Source organism: Gallinula chloropus (assembly GCF_964237585.1).
Source record: "Gallinula chloropus genome assembly, contig: HAP1_SCAFFOLD_313, whole genome shotgun sequence".
NCBI classification, from domain to species: Eukaryota; Metazoa; Chordata; class Aves; order Gruiformes; family Rallidae; genus Gallinula; species Gallinula chloropus.
The window spans coordinates 48,334-61,179 of record NW_028168567.1 but is presented as its reverse complement, the minus strand read 5'-3'; the positions used below and the strand labels follow the sequence as shown (position 1 = coordinate 61,179).

Here is a 12,846-nt window from a genome sequence, read left to right as displayed (position 1 = left end):
GGTTTCTTCGGCTCGGTGGTTATTTTGCTCTGGTCTTTTGTTGGTTTTCTGGTTTGGGTTTCTTTTGTGGTTTTAATTGGGTTTTTGGGGGTTCCGTGGCTCGCGGGGTTTCTATAATTTTTTATGGTAAATGAAAATGGAGCACAGGTTCTGCTCTGCCTTTTGTTTCCTTGTCAGCCTTTGTTGCCCTTGTGAAATGTCCAAGCCCATTGGAGACATTACTGTTTGGCTTGCTATTTGAGCTTTCTTCTTGGATACCTTGTACCCATTAAGTCCCCAAAAGTTTAAGAGTTGGGTGGTTACCCATCCAGAACCTGTTGTCCTTCTTGTGAGTCTTGGTCCTTCCCAGCCCTCCACTGACCCCTGCCCTTTCTTACTACTCCTCTGATTTTTTTTTTTTTTCCCCTTGCCTGTACTTCTCTATTGTACTGTCCTGCTCCCTTTTCTTCTCTCCCTTTCTCTTTCTTCATCTCCCTCTCCCTTTTCTTTTTCTCTCTGTGCTTTTTTCCTGCTTTCTCTTCCTCCTTTTTTCGTCTTCCATCTCTGTCCTGCAGGCCACTGCAGTTACTTTCCTTTTCCATCTCTTTGTCGTGATCTGCACCTGTCTTGTTTTCTCCAAAAATTTCTCTAGCCTGTTGTCTGGTGTTCTTTTTTTTTTTTTTCATTCTATATCTCACTGTCCCAGACAGCAAGCTGGCCCTTGAATATGCTTTATTCTCCATAAATGCAGGTGCTGTTGGCAGCAGTTCATGAAACGAGGGGCATCTCCAGCAGATCCTGCAGAAGACAGAGTTGCTGCCTGAGGAGAGCACGCCTCAAAGTGTGCATCGTCGGATTTGCGCTCGCTAGAGAGTATGGGACGAAGCTGGCATTGGCGTCCTGTCCAGCCAGTGTCAGGTGACACCCACTTTGCTGCGCACTGGTTACAGGAGGATCTAGAGTAATACAGATGTACTTCTCAGCGAAGGCAGCGAAGCAACACTTTCCTTTCAAACGGTGAGGCTGGTAAGGAAAGCGCAGTTTGTCTCTGACTGTCTCTATTCCCTTTGTCTCAGGGAGGCTGAATGAAAATGATGACTTCTTGACTGTGTTATCACACTGGGTGAGTAGGTGTGACATGCTGGAGCTGGATACTGAAGTTGAGTACGTGGTGGAATCGATGGATCTGTGTTTTCTGCATGGAGAAGGTAACCTGTCATTCGTTTATTTTTCTTAAAATGAAGCAAAGGACTAGGGAAGGTGGGTTCTTCTTCACAGCGCAGATTTTGATGACATTGTTGGAGTAGAAATCCATCCAAGGGTGGTCCTAAAGTTGGCAACATCAGTAGCATAACAAGAGAGTCTCATGGTTCCGCTGTAAAGTGGAAGTACAGAAAGCTGTTCAGCTCGCAGAGTGCAGGCCTGTGTGACCTGGGAATCTACTGATGGACTCTGCCTTATGAGGTGAGATATTTTCGATCGAGCAGGGGGAGTCATCGTGACTTAACAATGTGGTAGCTACACTTGTGATGGGCTCCTGCAGTTTTATCAGCTCTCGGACCCCGGAAGGCCTTCATCCTCCCTCCGTCTCTAGGATGAAAAGGCAAAAAATGCCATATTGTGAGGATGATTGAGTACAATTTTCTGCCGCTCCATAAATAACTTTGATACTTAGTATATGTTAGGAGTGCTTGTGGGAGCTTCAGCCTCTTCTCGAAGCAGTCCCGTCTGTCTAAAGCGCGTGCTTTTAAAAACATCTGTGTGTTACATACATTAGGAACTAAAACTGCAGCTTGATTTTCCTCCTCTAGGGCTGATTTTTCATAATTGCTTCACCCCGGTAACAGAAACGGATAGGCCCTGTTTCGTCAGGGTCAGTCCTGACCTCGTTTAAATGCTGCTGCAAAGCTTCAGTGTTTCAGTTTGCAAGCTGTAAAAATACTTTGTTAAAGATAAGAGTGCTTCTTGGAACTTAAGTGGTAGAACCACCTTCTCAATGGTAGCTTTTGCTGGCTTGCTTTTGTGCAATGTACATCTTTGCCATTGTGATTTAGCGTGCCTGATTGGTTTAGCATACAGACATTGGCACCCGCTGAGTTGATAAACAGGTCTTTCTCACTGTGCCATTTTTCCACTTCCTTTAATTGTATCTTTTTCAGTCTGTAACCACAGTTAATGTCTTTTTTTTTTTAAAAAAGCACACTACAGCAGCTTGCTTTGTTCATGTGTTCAAAAGATGTTTGTGGTTGCTTTTCCCCCAGTTGTTGCTTGGTTTTTTTTCCTCTTTAAATGCTTTCTGAAAGGTAGAACTGCATTTCCTTGTAGGGTGCACTTAGACTTTTTCCATGTTATCGGAGTTGTAAGAACATGTCAGTTTCAACACAGAAAAAAGGTCCAGCTTTTGCCACGAGGCTTTTGCCATTAGGGTTTAGCCTAATGTTGCCGAGGAAGCTTTCTTTCTGCTTCCCTCTAAGCCTTACTGTAAAAAAGAAAAAAAGCTGTCATGGGAAAGCCGGTTAAATCGGGCTCGGACCCCAGATTGTCACCGGTTTAATGCAATGAAAGTGTCCTGACTGGACTGAAGCACCCTAAAACACTTTGCGTGCTGCAGCATAAGAATGCAGATGGCTTATCACGCAGTAACTTGGGGATCAGCACCGTTTGCTGCCACTGGCAGAGGCTTTTTTCTTATTCCTTCTGACTGACACGGCCATAGGAGGTGCCTGTTTTGTGGCAGTAGTGCAGCAGCACCATCTCTCGACCCTGCTGCCTCAGACATTGCTTAGCCTCACTGCATTTTGTTTCCTGGTTTTGCTCGGCAGGACAAGTCCTGTTTGGCTGTAATTGCAGGGTTAGAGTGTAATATGAGGAAAGGAGGGTGTTGGCTTAGGAATTTCTGTTCCGCTTGCCACAGTTTTGCCACCAGTATTGCAGTTGGCGAGGTGGCTGTCGGGCGTGGGAATCGCGGGGGTGAGTCTCAGTGTGGGGACAGGTTTGTTGCTGACGCTTCAGCTGTTGGGGTTTTTGAGTTGCTGATGTGTGTTTTCTCATTCTACAGAACCACCTTCATGTTGCGTTCCAGGGAGTGTACTGTGGATGTACAGGAAAGATCTTTCCTGGTGAGACTGTCTATAACCACCGAAGATGTTCGCCAGCTCTGCGCTGAGAAGTTCGAGGTGGACAAGACGGCAGAGTGCAGCCCGTTTCTTGTTGTCGACGACACCTGGCAGCAGCTGACGGAGCATACCTGCCCTCGGGAAATGAAGGCTGAGTTGCACAGCTGTCCCCAACCCCAGGTCTTCCACTTTGTCTACAAATGTGTTAACAGAGATCTGCGTGGTGCCATTTGTCACAATGATGACTCCACGTTTTAAAAGCAGCAGCTCGTCGTTGGATTTCTGTTCCTCTTGTTAACGGCTGAAAACATCTTTGTTGGCTGGCATTCCTTAGGAGCCGAGACTGGTCTTAAACCAGGATTGCCCAGTAAAAATCCCTTAGCCACATCAGGCATAGCTTAGAAAACCCCATGTAAATCGTGCACAGGGCCGGTTATGCAGACTATTCCACCAGCGTGTTTGAGCGAACAGCCACAAGACTCTGCTGCAGCATATCATATCGTGGCCCTCGGCAGGTTGTCTGCTGTGGTGTGCAAATGTCTTATTTTTTTTGCACCTGGCCTCTAGCCACATGTCATTTTGATTTATATACGTGTATGCTAGACAAGCATTGCAGTAAACTGGCTGGTGTTAGCTTGGGTTCGACTTGTCCCATTCAGGGCATCAGTTAACTCAGAATTACCTGGATGATTGATTGCATTCTTTCCTGTTTTTTTTTTTGTTTTGTTTTTTTTTTAATTACAGAAAATTGTGGGGGTTTATTATAGACATCTTGCAGCAGTTGCAGGTAGACTGTCAGGGTCGTCTTCTAAAAATATGTTTTCAGCTGTAAAGAATTCAGTAATTATGCATGTGATTTTAACATTCAATATACAAGAATAAGTCTCTTTCGGGTTTTGGCGTATTGCATTTAAGGTCTCTATGGTTTCTCCTCTTTTCCTGTTACAGGTGAGTTCTTGGGAGCTTGTGGTACCTGTAAGAAGGTCGTAGTATTGGCGCTGGTGATTTCATTGCCTTTATCTGAACTGGATGTACTGTTACCTGGGTTAGTGTTTCTATCCATTGGTTTAGACAGCCTTGTGGGTAGGAAGAGGAAGTTGAAAGAAAAGGATGTAGAGAAGGGGCAGAGAAAGAACGCAGAGAACCGAGTTTAGGAGTAAAATGTGTTAGTCTGTCTGCTGGTGCAGGCTCCTCTCAGAAAATGAGCCAAGGAGGTTGGTAAGGTGTTTGTAGTTTTACTGATTTTTTTTTCTTTTTTCCTGGTTTTTGTGGCTATAGGGGTTGGGTGGGTTGGTTTTTTTACAGGGTCTGGGATTTGTGGGGTTAGTGTGGGCTTGTGAGGTTTTTCTGTTGGTTTGTTTTTTTTAACTGGGGTTCTAAGGGGGGGTTTTGGTTCTCTGCCTTTTGAAGGCTTTGGGGTTCTGTGGGTTGCGGGTTTGGGGGAGGGCTAGGGGCTTCTGTGGTGTTTTGAGTTCCCGCAGCTTTTCTTGTGGGGTCTGGGGTTTGTGTGTGTCTTTAATGGGGGTTTGTGGCTTCTTTGGTTTTTGGGCTTTGTGGGGGTTTCTAGTTTGTGGGAATTCTTTGGGTATTTTGGTTTGGTTTTTCTTAGGCTGAGAGGCTTTAGGAGGAAAGCCTGTTCTGAGCGTGGTGTTCTCCTTGTAACAGAAGCAGGGTCTCACTGTGGCATGCCAGCTGTCGTGGCTATCAAGGGAGCTTTTTTGTTTTGTGTTGTTATCAATATTACAAGAGTTCCACTTTGTAAAATGCTTTTGTGATGAGTTCAGGCTACGTCTTGCATCCATTGAAAGCAGTATTTACTGGGGCCGAGTCTTCCTGTTTGGAGCTGAGGAAGGAAGTATGGATTGAATAACAATGTATTGGTTTTTGACCTGCAGATGGTGGAAGAAAGTGAGGAAAGACTAACAGAAGAGCAGATTGAGTCACTTCTCCAGGCAGTCACCAGTCTTCTTCCAGGGGATCCAGAAGAACAGCCAAGAGACTTGGCAATGTTGGCTGAAGACGAAGGTGACCAAACCTTGGAGGCATCTCAGCCCAAAGCTGGCAACGGTTTCGACAGAGGAGAATCGGCTGACAATTTTCTGGGTTATACTTGGCAGCAGTTTACTGTTGTATTGGACATTGTTGTAAAATGCCTTAGAATTTTTATTATTCAGAGGTGATGAGGGAACCAGTTGTTTCCAAGAAAGCGTGGCCAAGGCCACTGTTGTTGTGGCATCTTTCCATCGATGGGGCTGGCAGCAGCTGAGTCAGGGCGGTTGGCTCTTTTTGGGGGACTATGGGGTCTTTACAGGGTCTCTTTTTGGTGGGGTCTAGGGCTTTTGGGGGGGGTTCTCTAAGGGGGGGTGTGGGGTTCTTTGAGGGGATCTTTATGGGGTCTCATTTTGGGGGGGATGTGAGGGGCTTGGGGGCGTCTTTAAGGAGTCTCAGGTTTTTTGGGGGGTGGTTAGGGTTCTTTATGGGGTCTGTTTGGGGGGTCTGGGTTTTTTGGGGGGGCTCTTTGGGGAGTTGGGGGGCCCTAAGGGCCTTTTTAGGGGATCGTGGGGGGGCTCTTTGGGCGGGGGTGTGTCTCTGAGGGGTTCTGGGGGGGTCTCTCTAGGGTCTATTTTTGGGGTGTTGGGGGTTCCTTCGGGGGTCTTCTAGGGGGTCAGGGGCCAGGGTGGGGTTCGAGGGCTCTCAGAGGGGTCGCAGTAGAGTTGGGAGGGGGGTTGAATTCGCTGGAGGAGATGGGGGGTTGTTAATGAGCGCAGGTCAGCGGCAGACGGGTAATTAGTGGGGCAGGGGGAGCCGAAAAGGGCCGAGCAGAGGCGGAGAGATACGAGCAGAGGCGGAGAGATACGAGCACTGGCGGAAAGGCCCGAGCACTGGCGGAAAGGCCCGAGCGGGGATTCGAACACGGGGGTCCTCGGTGCTGCCGCCTTGCGGACACGCAGCGGTACTGCGCCCGGGTGGCGCAGCGCACGGAAGCCGCCGCGTTCTGCTGCCTCCGTGCACACTCGCCGCGTTCCTGCGCGGGTGCGCGCAGAGCCCGCTGCGTGCGGACTGCGGCCGGGCGGCGCAGCGCGAGCGGCAGGGCGCTTTAACGAGGGACGCCGCCATTGCGGGGCGGCCGCTCCCTCCCGGTGAGGGGGGGGTTCCGCCGCCCGTCGCGGGGTCGGCCGGGGCACTGTCAGGTCCGGGGAACCCCCGAAGGCGATGGGACTCCCTCGGGGGGGCAGATTTTGGGAGGGGGCGCGCGGGGGGGGGGGGTCACTGTCATGTGCGGGGATTCGAAGACGGGGTGAGGTCGCCCATCCGGGCGCTGACCGAGCTGGTACCTGCTTAGCTTCCCGGACGGGGAAGCTGTGAGGTCACCGGCCGCTCCCTCCCGGAGAGGCGCCGGTACCCCCCCCCTCGCGGGATCGCTCGGTGCTGCCGCCTTGCGGACACGCAGCGGTACTGCGCCCGGGTGGCGCAGCGCACGGAAGCCGCAGCGTTCCGAAAGTTCCCTCCCGGGGAGGCGGGGTTTCCTTCGCCCGTCGCGGGGTCGGCCGGGGCACTGTCAGGTCCGGGGAACCCTCGAAGGTGATGGGACTCCCTCGGGGGGGGTCAGATTTTGGGAGGAGGGGCGCACGTGGCGGGGGCACTGTTAGGTGCGGGGATTCGAAGACGGGGGGAGGTCGCCCATCCGGGCGCTGACCGAACTGGTCCCTGCTTAGCTTCCCGAACGGGGCAGCTGTGCTGTGTAGCCCCCCCCCAAGCTCGCGCCCCCAAACGGGGGCCCGGAAGCCCCCCGGCGGCCATTTTTCCGTCGGAGCCGCACGGAGATGGGCGCCGCCATGCTCGGAAGCCCCCCGGCCGCCTTTTAACCGCCGGAGCCGCACGGAGATGGGCGCCGCCATGCCCGGAAGCCCCCCGGCGGCCATTTTTCCGCCGTAGCCGCACGGAGATGGGCGCCGCCATGCCCGGAAGGCACCCCGGCCGCCTTTTAACCGCCGGAGCCGCACGGAGATGGGCGCCGCCATGCCCGGAAGTCCCCCGGCGGCCATTTTTCCGCCGGAGCCGCACGGAGATGGGCGCCGCCATGCCCCGCTCCCTTGCGGGGGAGTATATCCCGGCATGCCCCGCTCCTTTCCGGGGCAGTATATCCCGGCATGCCCCGCTCCTTTCCGGGCAGTATAACCGCGGAGCTGCCACGAGGAGCCTGCCCGTGCTTTCCGGGGCGATGAGGGGGCCCGTCGGGATGCCGGCGCTCCCTCCCGGTGAGGCTCCGGTTCCGCCGCCCGTCGCGGGGTCGGCCGGGGCCGGGCGGTCGGCGGGTCGCGGCGCGAGTGGTCGCGGCGGGCCGGGGGTCGGTGCGGGGCGCGCGGGCGGCGAGGCGCCGCGCCTTCCACCCCCCCCCAGCCGCGGCCGGCCTTCTGCCGGCGCCGGTCCGTGCCGGGACGTGTCTCCGCGGCGTCCGGCGGGGTGTCTGGGCCGGGAGGGGGGGCTCCGCGCCGCGCGGGCAGTGCGCGGAGGGGGTCGCGGCGGGGGCTCGGGGGTGCGGCCGGGCCAGAGCTCCCGTTCCCCGAGCAGCCGGCACGGGAGACACGGGGCACCGAAGGGGCCGGCGGGGCGGGGCGCGACTGGACTCTTCCGGTCAGTCTGAGCGTGTCCGGGCCGCGGGGCTGGCAGGTTTGGGGGGATTTGGGGGTTTGCGTGGGTCTGTGTCTCTCTCTAGTTGCGGCTTGTGGGTTTTCTGTCTCGCGGGGCTGTTTTGGCAGAGGAGGGCTTAGGGCTTCTCTTGTGGCTGCTGTGGCGTTCAGTGGTTATCGGGGGTTCTTGTGGTGTCTGGGGTTTCCGGGTTTGCTGGTTTCTTCGGCTCGGTGGTTATTTTGCTCTGGTCTTTTGTTGGTTTTCTGGTTTGGGTTTCTTTTGTGGTTTTAATTGGGTTTTTGGGGGTTCCGTGGCTCGCGGGGTTTCTATAATTTTTTATGGTAAATGAAAATGGAGCACAGGTTCTGCTCTGCCTTTTGTTTCCTTGTCAGCCTTTGTTGCCCTTGTGAAATGTCCAAGCCCATTGGAGACATTACTGTTTGGCTTGCTATTTGAGCTTTCTTCTTGGATACCTTGTACCCATTAAGTCCCCAAAAGTTTAAGAGTTGGGTGGTTACCCATCCAGAACCTGTTGTCCTTCTTGTGAGTCTTGGTCCTTCCCAGCCCTCCACTGACCCCTGCCCTTTCTTACTACTCCTCTGATTTTTTTTTTTTTTCCCCTTGCCTGTACTTCTCTATTGTACTGTCCTGCTCCCTTTTCTTCTCTCCCTTTCTCTTTCTTCATCTCCCTCTCCCTTTTCTTTTTCTCTCTGTGCTTTTTTCCTGCTTTCTCTTCCTCCTTTTTTCGTCTTCCATCTCTGTCCTGCAGGCCACTGCAGTTACTTTCCTTTTCCATCTCTTTGTCGTGATCTGCACCTGTCTTGTTTTCTCCAAAAATTTCTCTAGCCTGTTGTCTGGTGTTCTTTTTTTTTTTTTTCATTCTATATCTCACTGTCCCAGACAGCAAGCTGGCCCTTGAATATGCTTTATTCTCCATAAATGCAGGTGCTGTTGGCAGCAGTTCATGAAACGAGGGGCATCTCCAGCAGATCCTGCAGAAGACAGAGTTGCTGCCTGAGGAGAGCACGCCTCAAAGTGTGCATCGTCGGATTTGCGCTCGCTAGAGAGTATGGGACGAAGCTGGCATTGGCGTCCTGTCCAGCCAGTGTCAGGTGACACCCACTTTGCTGCGCACTGGTTACAGGAGGATCTAGAGTAATACAGATGTACTTCTCAGCGAAGGCAGCGAAGCAACACTTTCCTTTCAAACGGTGAGGCTGGTAAGGAAAGCGCAGTTTGTCTCTGACTGTCTCTATTCCCTTTGTCTCAGGGAGGCTGAATGAAAATGATGACTTCTTGACTGTGTTATCACACTGGGTGAGTAGGTGTGACATGCTGGAGCTGGATACTGAAGTTGAGTACGTGGTGGAATCGATGGATCTGTGTTTTCTGCATGGAGAAGGTAACCTGTCATTCGTTTATTTTTCTTAAAATGAAGCAAAGGACTAGGGAAGGTGGGTTCTTCTTCACAGCGCAGATTTTGATGACATTGTTGGAGTAGAAATCCATCCAAGGGTGGTCCTAAAGTTGGCAACATCAGTAGCATAACAAGAGAGTCTCATGGTTCCGCTGTAAAGTGGAAGTACAGAAAGCTGTTCAGCTCGCAGAGTGCAGGCCTGTGTGACCTGGGAATCTACTGATGGACTCTGCCTTATGAGGTGAGATATTTTCGATCGAGCAGGGGGAGTCATCGTGACTTAACAATGTGGTAGCTACACTTGTGATGGGCTCCTGCAGTTTTATCAGCTCTCGGACCCCGGAAGGCCTTCATCCTCCCTCCGTCTCTAGGATGAAAAGGCAAAAAATGCCATATTGTGAGGATGATTGAGTACAATTTTCTGCCGCTCCATAAATAACTTTGATACTTAGTATATGTTAGGAGTGCTTGTGGGAGCTTCAGCCTCTTCTCGAAGCAGTCCCGTCTGTCTAAAGCGCGTGCTTTTAAAAACATCTGTGTGTTACATACATTAGGAACTAAAACTGCAGCTTGATTTTCCTCCTCTAGGGCTGATTTTTCATAATTGCTTCACCCCGGTAACAGAAACGGATAGGCCCTGTTTCGTCAGGGTCAGTCCTGACCTCGTTTAAATGCTGCTGCAAAGCTTCAGTGTTTCAGTTTGCAAGCTGTAAAAATACTTTGTTAAAGATAAGAGTGCTTCTTGGAACTTAAGTGGTAGAACCACCTTCTCAATGGTAGCTTTTGCTGGCTTGCTTTTGTGCAATGTACATCTTTGCCATTGTGATTTAGCGTGCCTGATTGGTTTAGCATACAGACATTGGCACCCGCTGAGTTGATAAACAGGTCTTTCTCACTGTGCCATTTTTCCACTTCCTTTAATTGTATCTTTTTCAGTCTGTAACCACAGTTAATGTCTTTTTTTTTTTAAAAAAGCACACTACAGCAGCTTGCTTTGTTCATGTGTTCAAAAGATGTTTGTGGTTGCTTTTCCCCCAGTTGTTGCTTGGTTTTTTTTCCTCTTTAAATGCTTTCTGAAAGGTAGAACTGCATTTCCTTGTAGGGTGCACTTAGACTTTTTCCATGTTATCGGAGTTGTAAGAACATGTCAGTTTCAACACAGAAAAAAGGTCCAGCTTTTGCCACGAGGCTTTTGCCATTAGGGTTTAGCCTAATGTTGCCGAGGAAGCTTTCTTTCTGCTTCCCTCTAAGCCTTACTGTAAAAAAGAAAAAAAGCTGTCATGGGAAAGCCGGTTAAATCGGGCTCGGACCCCAGATTGTCACCGGTTTAATGCAATGAAAGTGTCCTGACTGGACTGAAGCACCCTAAAACACTTTGCGTGCTGCAGCATAAGAATGCAGATGGCTTATCACGCAGTAACTTGGGGATCAGCACCGTTTGCTGCCACTGGCAGAGGCTTTTTTCTTATTCCTTCTGACTGACACGGCCATAGGAGGTGCCTGTTTTGTGGCAGTAGTGCAGCAGCACCATCTCTCGACCCTGCTGCCTCAGACATTGCTTAGCCTCACTGCATTTTGTTTCCTGGTTTTGCTCGGCAGGACAAGTCCTGTTTGGCTGTAATTGCAGGGTTAGAGTGTAATATGAGGAAAGGAGGGTGTTGGCTTAGGAATTTCTGTTCCGCTTGCCACAGTTTTGCCACCAGTATTGCAGTTGGCGAGGTGGCTGTCGGGCGTGGGAATCGCGGGGGTGAGTCTCAGTGTGGGGACAGGTTTGTTGCTGACGCTTCAGCTGTTGGGGTTTTTGAGTTGCTGATGTGTGTTTTCTCATTCTACAGAACCACCTTCATGTTGCGTTCCAGGGAGTGTACTGTGGATGTACAGGAAAGATCTTTCCTGGTGAGACTGTCTATAACCACCGAAGATGTTCGCCAGCTCTGCGCTGAGAAGTTCGAGGTGGACAAGACGGCAGAGTGCAGCCCGTTTCTTGTTGTCGACGACACCTGGCAGCAGCTGACGGAGCATACCTGCCCTCGGGAAATGAAGGCTGAGTTGCACAGCTGTCCCCAACCCCAGGTCTTCCACTTTGTCTACAAATGTGTTAACAGAGATCTGCGTGGTGCCATTTGTCACAATGATGACTCCACGTTTTAAAAGCAGCAGCTCGTCGTTGGATTTCTGTTCCTCTTGTTAACGGCTGAAAACATCTTTGTTGGCTGGCATTCCTTAGGAGCCGAGACTGGTCTTAAACCAGGATTGCCCAGTAAAAATCCCTTAGCCACATCAGGCATAGCTTAGAAAACCCCATGTAAATCGTGCACAGGGCCGGTTATGCAGACTATTCCACCAGCGTGTTTGAGCGAACAGCCACAAGACTCTGCTGCAGCATATCATATCGTGGCCCTCGGCAGGTTGTCTGCTGTGGTGTGCAAATGTCTTATTTTTTTTGCACCTGGCCTCTAGCCACATGTCATTTTGATTTATATACGTGTATGCTAGACAAGCATTGCAGTAAACTGGCTGGTGTTAGCTTGGGTTCGACTTGTCCCATTCAGGGCATCAGTTAACTCAGAATTACCTGGATGATTGATTGCATTCTTTCCTGTTTTTTTTTTTGTTTTGTTTTTTTTTTAATTACAGAAAATTGTGGGGGTTTATTATAGACATCTTGCAGCAGTTGCAGGTAGACTGTCAGGGTCGTCTTCTAAAAATATGTTTTCAGCTGTAAAGAATTCAGTAATTATGCATGTGATTTTAACATTCAATATACAAGAATAAGTCTCTTTCGGGTTTTGGCGTATTGCATTTAAGGTCTCTATGGTTTCTCCTCTTTTCCTGTTACAGGTGAGTTCTTGGGAGCTTGTGGTACCTGTAAGAAGGTCGTAGTATTGGCGCTGGTGATTTCATTGCCTTTATCTGAACTGGATGTACTGTTACCTGGGTTAGTGTTTCTATCCATTGGTTTAGACAGCCTTGTGGGTAGGAAGAGGAAGTTGAAAGAAAAGGATGTAGAGAAGGGGCAGAGAAAGAACGCAGAGAACCGAGTTTAGGAGTAAAATGTGTTAGTCTGTCTGCTGGTGCAGGCTCCTCTCAGAAAATGAGCCAAGGAGGTTGGTAAGGTGTTTGTAGTTTTACTGATTTTTTTTTCTTTTTTCCTGGTTTTTGTGGCTATAGGGGTTGGGTGGGTTGGTTTTTTTACAGGCTCTGGGATTTGTGGGGTTAGTGTGGGCTTGTGAGGTTTTTCTGTTGGTTTGTTTTTTTTAACTGGGGTTCTAAGGGGGGGTTTTGGTTCTCTGCCTTTTGAAGGCTTTGGGGTTCTGTGGGTTGCGGGTTTGGGGGAGGGCTAGGGGCTTCTGTGGTGTTTTGAGTTCCCGCAGCTTTTCTTGTGGGGTCTGGGGTTTGTGTGTGTCTTTAATGGGGGTTTGTGGCTTCTTTGGTTTTTGGGCTTTGTGGGGGTTTCTAGTTTGTGGGAATTCTTTGGGTATTTTGGTTTGGTTTTTCTTAGGCTGAGAGGCTTTAGGAGGAAAGCCTGTTCTGAGCGTGGTGTTCTCCTTGTAACAGAAGCAGGGTCTCACTGTGGCATGCCAGCTGTCGTGGCTAACAAGGGAGCTTTTTTGTTTTGTGTTGTTATCAATATTACAAGAGTTCCACTTTGTAAAATGCTTTTGTGATGAGTTCAGGCTACGTCTTGCATCCATTGAAAGC

The 12,846-nt window shown here is 50.4% G+C and overlaps 2 long non-coding RNA genes across 3 annotated transcripts; both read left to right on the top strand.

Moving 5' to 3' along the window:
- The first annotated feature begins 977 nt into the window (after positions 1-977).
- Positions 978-5,283, top strand: LOC311204343. 2 transcript variants are annotated; one of them, XR_014618036.1, is made up of 4 exons: positions 978-1,187; positions 3,038-3,275; positions 4,044-4,140; positions 4,991-5,283. It is a non-coding gene; the product is annotated as an uncharacterized lncRNA (long non-coding RNA). The 2 variants fall into 2 exon arrangements; XR_014618037.1 differs by lacking the exon at positions 978-1,187 and adding an exon at positions 1,838-1,852.
- Positions 5,284-8,973: 3,690 nt separating this feature from the next.
- LOC311204342 lies at positions 8,974-12,084 on the top strand. Its single transcript, XR_014618035.1, has 3 exons — positions 8,974-9,129; positions 10,980-11,217; positions 11,986-12,084. It is a non-coding gene; the product is annotated as an uncharacterized lncRNA (long non-coding RNA).
- Positions 12,085-12,846: the final 762 nt, after the last annotated feature.